This window comes from Eleutherodactylus coqui, chromosome 4 (assembly GCF_035609145.1).
Source record: "Eleutherodactylus coqui strain aEleCoq1 chromosome 4, aEleCoq1.hap1, whole genome shotgun sequence".
NCBI lineage: Eukaryota > Metazoa > Chordata > Amphibia > Anura > Eleutherodactylidae > Eleutherodactylus > Eleutherodactylus coqui.
The window spans coordinates 109,139,691-109,154,436 of record NC_089840.1 but is presented as its reverse complement, the minus strand read 5'-3'; the positions used below and the strand labels follow the sequence as shown (position 1 = coordinate 109,154,436).

The 14,746-nt window shown below is 45.0% G+C and overlaps 3 non-coding genes across 3 annotated transcripts; all 3 read left to right on the top strand.

The window, feature by feature from the left end:
• The first annotated feature begins 5,447 nt into the window (after positions 1-5,447).
• On the top strand, positions 5,448-5,659 carry LOC136626806 (small nucleolar RNA U3). Its single transcript, XR_010792661.1, has one exon. It is a non-coding gene; the product is annotated as a small nucleolar RNA U3 (small nucleolar RNA).
• A 6,046-nt stretch (positions 5,660-11,705) lies between these two features.
• On the top strand, positions 11,706-11,916 carry LOC136626807 (small nucleolar RNA U3). The gene has a single exon (XR_010792662.1). It is a non-coding gene; the product is annotated as a small nucleolar RNA U3 (small nucleolar RNA).
• A 708-nt stretch (positions 11,917-12,624) lies between these two features.
• On the top strand, positions 12,625-12,835 carry LOC136626805 (small nucleolar RNA U3). Its single transcript, XR_010792660.1, has one exon. It is a non-coding gene; the product is annotated as a small nucleolar RNA U3 (small nucleolar RNA).
• The last annotated feature ends 1,911 nt before the right edge of the window (positions 12,836-14,746 follow it).

Genomic DNA, 14,746 nt, shown 5'->3' with positions numbered 1-14,746 from the left:
CTCTGAGGACACAGGCACTACCGTCTCCTGGCCTGCACCCACACCCTCACCTCCGCTGTCCTCGGCCCCATCCACCAATGTCTCTCAGCTCACCGTCCAGCCGTCGCTAGCGCAACTGTTTGAGCGCGAGCGCAAGTACGCCACCACGCACCCGCACGCTCAAGCGATAAACGTGCACGTAGCCAAATTTATCAGTCTGGAGATGCTGCCGTATAGGGTTGTGGAAACGGAGTCCTTCAAAAGTATGATGGCGGCGGCGGCCCCGCGCTACTCAGTTCCCAGTCGCCACTACTTTTCCCGATGTGCCGTCCCAGCCCTGCACGACCACGTCTCCCGCAACATTGTACACGCCCTCACCAACGCGGTTACTGGCAAGGTCCACTTAACAACGGACACGTGGACAAGCACAGGCGGGCAGGGCCACTATATCTCCCTAACGGCACATTGGGTGAATTTAGTGGAGGCTGGGACAGAGTCAGAGCCTGGGACCGCTCACGTCCTACCCACGCCCAGAATTGCGGGCCACAGCTCGGTGGTGGTATCTGCGGCGGTGTATGCTTCCTCCACTAAACCACCCTCCTTCTCCTCCTCCTCCTCCAACGCAACCTCTGTCTCGCAATCAAGATGTGTCAGCAGCAGCAGCACGTCACCAGCAGTCGGTGTCGCGCGGCGTGGCAGCACAGCGGTGGGCAAGCGTCAGCAGGCCGTGCTGAAACTACTCAGCTTAGGAGATAAGAGGCACATGGCCCACAAACTGCTGCAGGGTCTGACAGAGCAAACCGACCGCTGGCTTGCGCCGCTGAGCCTCCAACCGGGCATGGTCGTGTGTGACAACGGCCGTAACCTGGTGGCGGCTCGGCAGCTCGGCAGCCTCACGCACGTGCCATGCCTGGCCCACGTCTTTAATTTGGTGGTTCAGCGCTTTCTGAAATTCTACCCACGCTTGTCAGACCCGCTCGGAAAGGTGCGCCGACTCTGCGCACATTTCCGCAAGTCCCACACGGACGCTGCCACCCTGCGCACCCTGCAACATCAGTTTAATCTGCCAGTGCACCGACTGCTGTGCGACGTGCCCACACGGTGGAACTCTACACTCCACATGTTGGCCAGGCTCTATGAGCAGCGTAGAGCTATAGTGGAATACCAACTCCAACATGGGCGGCGCAGTCGGAGTCAGCCTCCTCATTTCTTTACAGAAGAGTGGGCCTGGTTGGCAGACATCTACCAGGTCCTTGGAAAGTTTGAGGAGTCTACCCAGGTGGTGAGCGGCGATGCTGCAATCATTAGCGTCACCATTCCTCTGCTATGCCTCTTGAGCAGTTCCCTGCAAAGCATAAAGGCAGACGCTTTGCGCTTGGAAACAGAGTCGGGGGAAGACAGTATGTCGCTGGATAGTCAGAGCAGCCTCGCGTCTATATCTCAGCGCGGTGAGGAGGAGGAGGAGGAAGATGAGGAGGAGGGGGAAGAGACAGCTTGGCCCACTGGTGAGGGTACACATGCTGCTGGCCTGTCATCCTTTCAGCGTGTATGGCCTGAGGAGGAGGAGGAGGAGGAGGAGGATCCTGAAAGTGATCTTCCTAGTGAGGACAGCCATGTGTTGCGTACAGGTACCCTGGCACACATGGCTGACTTCATGTTAGGATGCCTTTCTCGTGACCCTCGCGTTACACGCATTCTGGCCACTACGGATTACTGGGTGTACACACTGCTCGACCCACGGTATAAGGAGAACCTTTCCACTCTCATACCCGAAGAGGAAAGGGGTTCGAGAGTGTTGCTATACCACAGGACCCTGGCGGACAAACTCATGGTAAAATTCCCATACGACAGCGCTAGTGGCCGAAGGCGCAGTTCCGAGGGCCAGGTAGCAGGGGAGGCGCGGAGATCAGGCAGCATGTACAGCACAGGCAGGGCAACACTCTTTAAGGCCCTTGACTGCTTTATGGCTCCCCAGCAAGACTGTGTCACCGCTCCCCAGCAAGACTGTGTCACCGCTCCCCAGTCACGGGTGAGTCGGCGGGAGCACTGTAAAAGGATGGTGAGGGAGTACGTAGCCGATCGCACGACCATCCTCCGTGACGCCTCTGCCCCCTACAACTACTGGGTGTCGAAGCTGGACACGTGGCCTGAACTCGCGCTGTATGCCCTGGAGGTGCTTGCTTGTCCTGCGGCTAGCATCTTGTCAGAGAGGGTGTTTAGTGCGGCTGGGGGAATCATCACAGATAAGCGTACCCGCCTGTCAACCGACAGTGCCGACAGGCTAACACTCATCAAGATGAACAAAGCCTGGATTTCCCCAGACTTCTCTTCTTCACCAGCGGACAGCAGCGATACCTAAGCAATACGTAGGCTGCACCCGCGGATGGAAGCATCGTTCTCTATCACCATCAAAAACGGGGACCTTTTCGCTTCATCAATCTGTGTATAATATTCCTCCTCCTGCTCCTCCTCCTGAAACCTCACATAATCACGCCGAACGGGCAATTTTTCTTAGGCCCACAAGGCTCAGTCATATAATTTTTCTAAACAATTTTTATACGTTTCAATGCTCATTAAAGCGTTGAAACTTTCACCTCAACCAATTTTTATTTTAACTGGGCTGCCTCCTGGCCTAGTTACCAATTAAGCCACATTAACCAAAGCGATTAATGGGTTTCACCTGCCCTCTTGGTTGGGCATGGGCAATTTTTAAGAGGTACATTAGTACTGTTGATACACCAATTTTTGGGGGCCCTCGCCTACAGTGTAATCAAATTAATTTTTAGCCCACCTCCATTACAGCTGACATTACCTCAGCTGTGATTGGCAATGCAATGGGATATTTTTATGTACCGCCGGTGGGTTCCAGGGAGCCACCCATGCTGTGGGTCCACAGGGAGTTGTAACTACATGTGTCCACTTCTAAAAGAACCCCAGTCTGACTGGGGCATGCAGTGTGGGCCAAAGCCCACCTGCATTAAACATGACATTATTACCTCAGCTATGATGGGCAATGCAATGGGATATTTGTATGTACCGCCGGTGGCTTCCTGGCACCCACCCATGCTGTGGGTCCACAGGGAGTTGTAACTACATGTGTCCACTTCTAAAGAACCCCAGTCTGACTGGGGCATGCAGTGTGGGCCGAAGCCCACCTGCATTAAACATGACATTATTACCTCAGCAGTAATGGGCAATGCAATGGGATATTTTTATGTACCGCCGGTGGGTTCCAGGGAGCCACCCATGCTGTGGGTCGACAGGGAGTTGTAAATGCATCTGTGTCCACTTCTAAAGAACCCCAGTCTGACTGGGGCATGCAGTGTGGGCCGAAGCCCACCTGCATTAAACATGACATTATTACCTCAGCTGTGATGGGCAATGCAATGGGATATTTTTATGTACCGCCGGTGGCTTCCTGGCACCCACCCATGCTGTGGGTCCACAGGGAGTTGTAACTACATGTGTCCACTTCTAAAGAACCCCAGTCTGACTGGGGCATGCAGTGTGGGCCGAAGCCCACCTGCATTAAACATGACATTATTACCTCAGCTGTGATGGGCAATGCAATGGGATATTTTTATGTACCGCCGGTGGCTTCCTGGCACCCACCCATGCTGTGGGTCCACAGGGAGTTGTAACTACATGTGTCCACTTCTAAAGAACCCCAGTCTGACTGGGGCATGCAGTGTGGGCCGAAGCCCACCTGCATTAAACATGACATTATTACCTCAGCTGTGATGGGCAATGCAATGGGATATTTTTATGTACCGCCGGTGGGTTCCAGGGAGCCACCCATGCTGTGGGTCCACAGGGAGTTGTAAATGCATCTGTGTCCACTTCTAAAGCACCCCAGTCTGACTGGGGCATGCAGTGTGGGCCGAAGCCCACCTGCATTAAACATGACATTATTACCTCAGCTGTGATGGGCAATGCAATGGGATATTTTTATGTACCGCCGGTGGGTTCCAGGGAGCCACCCATGCTGTGGGTCCACAGGGAGTTGTAAATGCATCTGTGTCCACTTCTAAAGAACCCCAGTCTGACTGGGGCATGCAGTGTGGGCCGAAGCCCACCTGCATTAAACATGACATTATTACCTCAGCTGTGATGGGCAATGCAATGGGATATTTTTATGTACCGCCGGTGGCTTCCTGGCACCCACCCATGCTGTGGGTCCACAGGGAGTTGTAACTACATGTGTCCACTTCTAAAGAACCCCAGTCTGACTGGGGCATGCAGTGTGGGCCGAAGCCCACCTGCATTAAACATGACATTATTACCTCAGCTGTGATGGGCAATGCAATGGGATATTTTTATGTACCGCCAGTGGGTTCAAGGGAGCCACCCATGCTGTGGGTCGACAGGGAGTTGTAAATGCATCTGTGTCCACTTCTAAAGAACCCCAGTCTGACTGGGGCATGCAGTGTGGGCCGAAGCTCACCTGCATTAAACATGACATTATTACCTCAGCTGCTATGGGCAATGCAATGGGATATATTTATGTACCGCCGGTGGCTTCCTGGCACCCACCCATGCTGTGGGTGCACACGGCATTCCCATTGCGGAGTTGGGGATTCCCAGTTGTACCTGCCTGTGACTATTTATAAAAAACCGCGGTCTGACTGGGGCATGCAGACACCTTGACAGAATGAATAGTGTGTGGCACATAGGTTCCCCATTGCTATGCCCACGTGTGCAGCTCCAGATGGAGGTGGCACAGGATTGGATTTCTCATTGCTTCTGTACAGCATTGTGGGCTATCGCCCCGCCCCTTTTAAAGAGGGTCACTGCCAACCCTCTGCAGTGTGTGCCTGCGGTTCCTCCTCATGGCAGACGCACTTATAAATAGACATGAGGGTGGCGTGGCATGAGGGCAGCTGAAGGCTGGGCAGGGACAGTTTGGTGTGCGCTGTGGACACTGGGTCGTGTGGGGGGGGGGGTTGGTCTGCATGTAACCCAGGAGAAGTGGCAGCGGAGTGTCATGCAGGCAGTGATTGTGCTTTGTTGGAGGTAGTGTGGTGCTTAGCTAAGGTATCCATTGCTAATGAGGGCTTTTCAGAAGTAAAAGTTGTTGGGGGGGGGCCCACTCTTGCCGCTATTGTGGCTTAATAGTGGGACCTGTGAACTTGAGATGCAGCCCAACATGTAGCCCCTCACCTGCCCTATCCGTTGCTGTGTCGTTCCCATCACTCTCTTGAATTGCCCAGATTTTCACAAATGAAAACCTTAGCAAGCATCGGCGATATACAAAAATGCTCGGGTCGCCCATTGACTTCAATGGGGTTCGTTACTCGAAACGAACCCTCGAGCATCGCGAAAAGTTCGTCCCGAGTAACGAGCACCCGAGCATTTTGGTGCTCGCTCATCTCTAGTCTAAACTGATATGAAGAATTTTCACAAAGCACTCACCTTTAGTTGAAAGATTATGAAATCAAAGCTGGTAAAAAGTATAAATGTGATGGTTTAGGACTACTCTTTCAGGGATAATTTCAATAGCTGGCCAAGAGAGAAATGTGCTTGAAAGTTTTCCAACTCTCTCTCCACTAAGAAGAGTTTTTGAGGCTTTCTTCTGAGCAAGAATGATGTGTTCAATTCTGTTCTATACAGGGGTTATTTGCTGTTGATGACTACTCTTCTTTTAAAGAGAAAAGAACAAAGAAATCTCATTCTGAGTGGTGATTTTTGGTAAAGCAGTAATAAAAATCAAAACTTAGAAATACTTGTTAAGTTTGTGCTAAGTGTTGAATTAATTTGAGCTTTTAACAAGTTTTTTCCTTTTCATTTTAATCAAGCCCACAATTACTATTTGGGTTTTGTTTTGCTTTGTTTTTTTTAACCTAATTTGCAATTTCTACAACTGCTTCCTTTTTATAAAAGAAATATTTAAAATCTTTTTTATTTTAGTAGCAATTGAAATTATTTGAAAGTCCTTGTTGAAGTTTTCCCTCTGCCAAACAAAAGGAAATTAGATCTATTCTTAGCAAGCATGCTTGAAAAGCTGCATTCCATGATGCAGCAATCTTTAATATTATGCATTACACATCACATGCCTTCAAAATTATAAAATTAAGGTTAACTGCATCTAGGCATGTAATGTGTTATATAACAAGATAAAAATTGTTAAAACAAAATGCTTATTGTTGAAACAATAATGCTTTTTCTAGCAAACCATAAAACATGAAATAATTTAGAATTATTGCCTGCTCCATATCTATTTTTGCTGGTTTACAATAAGAAATGTGCAGAAAGATATATAAAAATATTATTTCCAATGGTAATGTATTCAAAACATTTGTGTATAAACTGCGATGAAATTTTTTTTCAAAAAACTCACCTTTGGTTGAAAGATTGCACAGGCCAACAAATGTTTTTGAATTTTCTGTTGCATGAGATTCTTTAAATGTTTCTAGGTGCATTTTAATGCTGATTTCAAATCTGTCATCAGTTTATGTGTGGATGCTATAGTTTTCTTGCAATTTGATATTTTTGATTTAAGTCGCAAAATCTATGCTTTCCCATTTAATTTTTTTCGTCTTTCAGGTTTCACTGACTACGTGCTACATTGTGATTTGTTTACAGTCAAGTAGAGGAGGTTAAATAGAGTGAAGGCCAAACCTTAGAAGGGAATAAGAACACGTCAATCTCACAGTTTGTAATATGGCTTTATCAAGTAGAGACAGATGTGTGAATAAACCTGATGCTTTCTGCTGCATATGTGGATGCTACACACTTCCTCATCAGAGACAGAATATAATGTGTTTTGTGAGGCTTGCTTACAAAACTTACTTCAAAATTCCTTATGGTGACCAGGACTAGAAATGGCCGCAGCATATTGTGTGCCATAACTCTGAAGAAATGCTTTGCGACTGGACTAAAGGAAAATGAAAGGGTCTACCTTTTGGGGCTCCCTTGATTTGGTGAGAACCCAAGGACCCATTACTGACTACTATTTTTGTCTTGTCAACATAAGAGGTGTAGGGAAGAAAAATTGTCATGCAATCATGTACCCTAATATAACTTCAGTAATAAGACCTGTACAACATGGTGAAGATCTCACAGTTCCACTTTTCAAAGGCTTTGCAAGTGAAGGAGGTGAAAAAAGTGAAGATGATGAAGACCATGATATGGGGGATGAAATGGTTCTAAAAAGAGAAGAATCCTCATTTGACACAGCACAGTCTATGTGTCCCCAAAAACCTAATAAACAAGAACTGAGTGACATTGCGTGATTAGGCCTCTCCAAGCAATCGTCAGAGCTTTTAGCCTCAAGACTCAAGGAGAAACATTTGCCACATTGCTCAGCAACAGTTTCTTACTTCCGAAAGAGAGAGCAAGATTTTATTAGATTCTTTTCAGAGGAAAAGGATTTTGGTTTTTGTCACGATATTCCAGGCCTTCTTCATGAATTAGGGATAAACCCGTAGAGTGCAACAGAAGGGCGTTTGTTTCTTGATAGCTCAAAGCACAGCTTAAAGTGTGTTCTCTGGCACTATGGTAACATCTACCATTCAGCTCCAGTTGGACACTCTGTGAATTTGTGATTTGTGTACAATGATGTCAGGAGAGTAATTGATCTGCTAAAATATCATGAACACAACTGGATCATTTGTGTGGATCTGAAAATGGTTAACTTTCTTCTTGGGCAACAAAAAGGTTTTACCAAGTATCCGTGCTACATATGTATGTGGGATAGTAGAGCTCAAGAAAAACACTGGGTACAAAAGAAGTGGCCATACCGAGAAACTTTAGAAGTAGGAAAAGCAAACATTGTGAACGAATCTATCGTCAGTCAAGACAGAATAATTTTCCCCCCATTCCACATCAAGCTTGGCCTGATGAAGCAGTTTGTGAGAGCATTGGATATATATGACGATTGTTTCCAGTATATTGTTTCTGCACTTCCAGCCTTATCTTTTGAGAAAATTAAAGCAGGAGTGTTCAACGGTCCTCAAATTCTTGTTCTTTTACGTGATGAGAAATTTGTCAAGAAGATCAATAGAAAGGAACAAGCAGCATGCATGTCTTTTGTAGAAGTTACTAAAAATTTTCTTGGTAACAAAAAAGCTGAGAATCAGGAGGAACTTGTTGAAAAAATGTTAGTGGCCTTTCGTGAACTTGGATGCAACATGAGTGTTAAGCTGCATTTCCTTAACAGTCATCTTGATCAGTTCCTAGAAAACCTTGGGGATGTTAGTGATGAGCAGGGAGAACGCTTCCATCAGGACTTACGTACAGGAAAGATATCAAGGACGACGGGATAAGAACATGATGGCAGACTACTGCTGGTCCATAAAACGCGATTGCCCTGAGCAAATACATAAATGCAAAAGCTATAAACGTAAATTTCTGCCGGAATAGAACTAGTGCCAACTGCAATGGCCTGTCAGAAAGTTGTTGTTCATTACCCTACACGTTTTGTAAATAATAAATATATATGCATCATATCAACTAAGGTTTTTTTTCCCTATGTACCATGTACTTGTGTTGAAAATGCCTTAAAGTGAAATATTTAAATGCTAATATGCAAAACAACTAGGGCTTACAGTAAAAAACTAACTCCAGATTTGAAATCAGCATACTCAAATTATTCTAAAACAAGTATTTATATAAATGCAACAAAAATTTGTTGGCCAGTGTTATCAAATCAAAGCTGGTGAAAAATGCAAATGTGATGATTTAGGACTACACTTTCAGGGATCATTTCAATAGGTGGCCAAGGGAGAAATATGCTCGAAGGTTTTCCAACTCTCTCTTCTCCATGATGAGTTTTTGAAGCTTCCTTCTGAACAAGAATGTGGTGTGCAACTCTGTTCTATACTTTGGTTTTCTGTCTGCTGATGACTACTCTTCCTCTTAAAATAAGAGAACAAGCTAAGCTTATTCAGAGCTGTGATATTTGGTAAAACTGAATTAAAAACAAAACTTAGTAATACCTGTTAAAGGGGTTGTCCCACGGCAGCAAGTGGGTCTATACACTTCTGTATGGCCATATTAATGCACTTTGTAATGTACATTGTGCATTAATTATGAGCCATACAGAAGTTATAAGAAGTTTTTCACTTACCTGCTCCGTTGCTAGCGTCCTCGTTCCCATGGAGCCGACTAATTTTCGCCGTCTAATGGCCAAATTAGCCGCGCTTGCGCAGTCCGGGTCTTCTTCTCTTCTCAATGGGGCTCGGTGTAGCTCCGTGTAGCTCCGCCCCGTCACGTGCCGATTCCAGCCAATCAGGAGGCTGGAATCGGCAATGGACCGCACAGAAGAGCTGCGGTCCACGGAGGTAGAAGATCCCGGCGGCCATCTTCACCGGGTAATTAAGAAGTCACCGGAGCGCGGGGATTAAGGTAAGCGCTGTCCGGTGTTCTTTTTTAACCCCTGCATCGGGGTTGTCTCGCGCCGAACGGGGGGGGGGGGTTGAAAAAAAAAAAAACCCGTTTCGGCGCGGGACAACCCCTTTAAGTTTGTGATCAGTGTTGAATCAATTTGTTCTTCCATCAAGTTTTTTCCTTTTTGCTTTAATCAAACCCACAATTGCTTTTTGGGTTTTGATTTACTCTCTTTTTTTTAATCCAATTTGCACTTTCTACAACTGGCCCTTTTTTACAAAATAAATATCTAAAAGCTTTTTCATTTTAGCAGCAATTGAACTTATCTGAAAGACCATAGATTTTGGACTTTGCCTTCTCCCAAATAAAAAAGAAATTAGATCTACCCTTAGCAAGCATATTTGATATGCTGCATCTAGGCATGTAATGTGTTATATATGAAGATATAAATTGTTAAAACAAAAGTGAAGCAATGAAACTTTTTCTAGCAAATCAAAAACATGAAATAATTCAGAATTATTGCCTACTAGAGATGAGCGAGCACCAAAATGCTCGGGTGCTCGTTACTCGGGACGAAATTTTCACAATGCTCGAGGGTTCATTTCGAGTAACGAACCCCATTGAAGTCAATGGGCGACCCGAGCATTTTTGTATATCGTCGATGCTCGCTAAGGTTTTCGTTTGTGAAAATCTGGGCAATTCTACAAAGTGATGGGAACGACACAGCAACGGATAGGGCAGACGAGGGGCTACATGGTGGGCTGCATCTCAAGTTCCCAGGTCCCACTATTAAGCCACAAAAGCGGCAAGAGTGCCCCCCCGCACTGTCAGCGTAAAGATCGTTCTCCTCTGCCATAGCTGTAACAGCTGTGGCAGAGAAGAACGATGTTTGCCCATTGAATTCAATGGAGCCAGCAATACAGCAGGTTCCACTGAAAGCAATGGGCTGCCGGCGATTGCAGGATGAATTGTCGGGAAGGGGTTAAATATATAACCCCTTCCCTGCAATTCATCCAGAAATGTGTTACAATAAAAATATATACCGGCGTATAAGGCAACGGGGCGTATAAGACGACCCCCCAACTGTCACCTTATACGCTGGCAATACAGTGGAGCAAAGAATAAAAATCATTACTTACTTCTTCTGACATTCTGCAGCGCTCCTGCAGGCTGTTGCTTCCTCCTGGTCCACGGCAGAGTATTGCTTTCTGGACGCAGGGCTTTAAATCCCCGCCTCCAGAAACACAGCCAATCACAGCCATCATTGTCATTGGCTGTGATTGGCTGAAGGTACGTGTGTTTCTGGAGGCGGGGATTTAAAGCCCTCCGTAGAGAAATCAATGCTCTTGCGGGAACCAGGAGGGAGCAACAGCCTGCAGGAGCACCGCAGAACACCAGGAGGGAGCGACAGCCTGCAGGAGCGCCACAGAACGTCAGAAGAAGTAAGTAATGATTTTTATTCTTTGCTCCACTGTATTGCCGGCGTATAAGGTGACAGTTGGGGGGTCGTCTTATACGCCCCGTCGCCTTATACGCCGGTATATATTTTTATTGTAACACATTTCTGGATGAATTGCAGGGAAGGGGTTATATATTTAACCCCTTCCCGACAATTCATCCTGCAATCGCCGGCAGCCCATTGCTTTCAGTGGAACCTGCTGTATTGCTGGCTCCATTGAATTCAATGGGCAAACATCGTTCTTCTCTGCCACAGCTGTTACAGCTGTGGCAGAGAAGAAGGATTTGTCTTCTATATGTTCTCAATGGGGTCGGCGCTGCTGCCGCCGGCCCCATTGAGCGCATATAGAGAAGATTTATGGCCTTGAGAAGGACCGTTGGGGTTCTTGAAACCTAAAATACTCCTAACACTCTCCCTATAGCAGCTCCAACACGATAGCACTTTCCCTGAACTAATGTCAGAATGCATCTGAGGCAAGCCGCGGGAGGGGCAGATTTCAATACTCGGGTGACACCTAATCTCGCCAGCCACTCACTGCAGGGGGGTAGTATAGGGCTTGAACGTTGCAGGGGGAAGTTGTAATGCCTTCCCTGTCTTTCTATTGGCCAGAAAAGCGCGCTAACGTCTCAGAGATGAAAGTGAAAGTAACTCGAACATCGCGTGGTACTCGTTACGAGTAACGAGCATCTCGAACACCCTAATACTCGAACGAGTATCAAGCTCGGACGAGTATGCTTGCTCATCTCTATTGCCTACTCCATAACTATTTTTGCAGGTTTACACTAAGAAATGTGCAAAAAGATATATAAAAATATTATTTCCAATGGTAATGTTTTCAAAACATTTGTGTCTAAATTGCGATGAAAAATTTTTACAAAAAAACTCACCTTTAGTTGAATTACCAATTAAAAGCTGCTGAAAAGTGCAAATGTGATGATTTAGGACTACACTTTCAGGGATCATTTCAATAGGTGGCCAAGGGAGAAGTGTGCTCGAAAGTTTTCCAACTGTCTCTTCTCCATTATGAGGTTTTGAAGCTTTCTTCTGAGCAAGAATGAGGTGTGCAACTCTGTTCTATACTGTGGTTTTCCTGCTGTTGATGATTGCTCTTCTTTTTAAAAAGAGAACAAAGTAAGCTTATTCAGAATTGTTATATTTGGTAAAATAGTCAAAAAATAAAACTTAGTAATATCTGTTAAGTTTGTGCTTAGTGTTGCATTAATTTGAGCTTTTTATCAAGTTTTTTTTTTTGTTTTAATCAAACCCACAATTGATTTTCGGGTTTTGGTTTGCTCCCTTTTTTAAGTTAATTTGCAATTTCTACAATTCGCCCCTTTTTTATAAAACAAATATCTAAAAGCTTTTTCATTTTAGCAGCAATTCAAATTATCTGAAAGAACAGAGATTTTTGGACCTTGCCTTCTCCCAAATGAAAACGAAATTAGATCTACTCTTAGCATGCATATTTGATATGCTGCATCCCGTCATGCAGCAACCTTTAAATTTATGTGTAACACATCACATGCCATCAAAATTGTAAAATTAAGGTTTGCTGCATCTAGGCATGTATTGTGTTATATATCAAGATAAACATTGTTAAAACAAAAGAGAAGCAATGAAGTGTTTTCTAGCAAATCAAAAAACATGAAACAATTCACAATTATTGCTTGCTCCATACCTATTTTTACAGGTGTACACTAAGAAGTGTGCAATAAAATATAAAAAAGTATTATTTCCATTGGTAGTTTATTCAAAAGCTTTGTGTCTTAACTGAGGCGAATACTTTTCACAAATCACTCAACATTTGCTGAAAGATTATTAAATCAAAGCTGTTAAAAAAAGGGCAAATTTGATGGTTTTAGACTACACTTTCAGGGAGCATTTCAATAGGTGGCCAAAGGAGAAATGTGTTCAAAAGTTTTCCAACTCCCCTCCACCATGATGAGTTTTTGAGGCTTTCAACTGAGCAAGAATGAGGTGTACAACACTGTTCTATACAGTGGTTATCTGCTGTTGATGACTACTGTTCTTTTAAACAGAAGAGATCAAAGAAGACACATTCAGAGTGGAGATTTTTGGTAAAGCAGTAATAAAAAACAAAAATTAGATATACCTTTTAAGTTTGTGCTTTGTGCTGAATTAATTTGAGCTTTCATCAAGTTTTTACCTTTCTGTTTTAATCAAGCCCACAATTGATATTTGGTTTCTGTTTTGTCTCTTTTTTTCAAACTAATTTGCGATTTCTACAACTGGTTCCTTTTATAACAATAAATATTTAATTTTGTTTTTATTTTATTAGCAATTGAAATTATTTGAAAGACCTTGGATGTTGAATAGAGATGAGCGAATGTACTCGTCCGAGCTTGATACTCGTTCGAGTATTAGCGTGTTCGAGATGCTTGTTACTCGAGACGAGTACCACGCGATGTTCGAGTTACTTTCACTTTCATCTCTGAGACGTTAGCGCGCTTTTCTGGCCAATAGAAAGACAGGGAAGGCATTACAACTTCCCCCTGCGACGTTCAAGCCCTATACCACCCCCCTGCAGTGAGTGGCTGGCGAGATCAGGTGTCACCCGAGTATATAAATCGGCCCCTCCCGCGGCTCGCCACAGATGCATTCTGACAGAGATCAGGGAAAGTGCTGCTGGTGCCGGAGCTGCTATATGGAGAGCGTTAGGAGTTATTTTAGGCTTCAAGAACCCCAACGGTCCTTCTTAGGGCCACATCTGACCGTATGCAGTACTGTTGAGGCTGCTTTTAGCAGTGTTGCACAATTTTTTTTTGTATATCGGGCGTGCAGAGCATTGCGTCCGCAGTCTGCAGTCATTGTACAGAGTATAGGGCCAGTACTGGTGAGGCAGGGAAAGAGATATTCAGGCTATACAGGCAGTGGGCTTTTTCCAAAAAATTGGGGAAAAATACTATATTTGGGCTGCCTGTGACCGTCTTCAGTTTACTGCGTGTCTGCTGTGGGTAGTAGTCCTAATTAATACGCAGCTAAGCGTTACAGAAGGCTTGCGCAAAATTGTTTCCTGGATCTGCTGTCTCTGTTACATGATCGCCGTCATCCCGCCAGAGGGAAAGAGTATACATAATATTATACGCTGCCTACAGTATCTATCTGCTGGGGGTAGTAGTCCTAATTAATACGCAGTTAAGCATTACAGCAGGCTTGCGCAAAATTGTTTTTCTGGATCTGCTGTCTCTGTTACATCAGTGCCATCATCCCGCCAGAGGGAAAGAGTATACATAATATTATACGCTGCCTACAGTATCTATCTGCTGGGGGTAGTAGTCCTAATTAATACGCAGCTAAGCGTTACAGCAGGCTTGCGCAAAATTGTTTCCTGGATCTGCTGTCTCTGTTACATGATCGCCGTCATCCCGCCAGAGGGAAAGAGTATACATAATATTATACGCTGCCTACAGTATCTATCTGCTGGGGGTAGTAGTCGTAATTAATACGCAGCTAAGCGTTACAGCAGGCTTGCGCAAAATTGTTTCCTGGATCTGCTGTCTCTGTTACATGATCGCCGTCATCCCGCCAGAGGGAAAGAGTATACATAATATTATACGCTGCCTACAGTATCTATCTGCTGGGGGTAGTAGTCCTAATTAATACGCAGCTAAACGTTACAGCAGGCTTGCGCAAAATTGTTTCCTGGATCTGCTGTCTCTGTTACATTAGCGCTGTCATCCCACCAGAGGGAAAGAGTATACATAATATTATACGCTGCCTACAGTATCTATCTGCTGGGGGTAGTAGTCCTAATTAATACGCAGCTAAGCGTTACAGCAGGCTTGCGCAAAATTGTTTCCGGGATCTGCAGTCTCTGTTACATGATCGCCGTCATCCCGCCAGAGAGAAAGAGTATACATAATATTATACGCTGCCTACAGTATCTGTCTGCTGTATCAGCTCAGCATTTAAAAAAAATAGAAGCAAAATACTTAAGGCCTACTACTGGCCTTTGGCCAC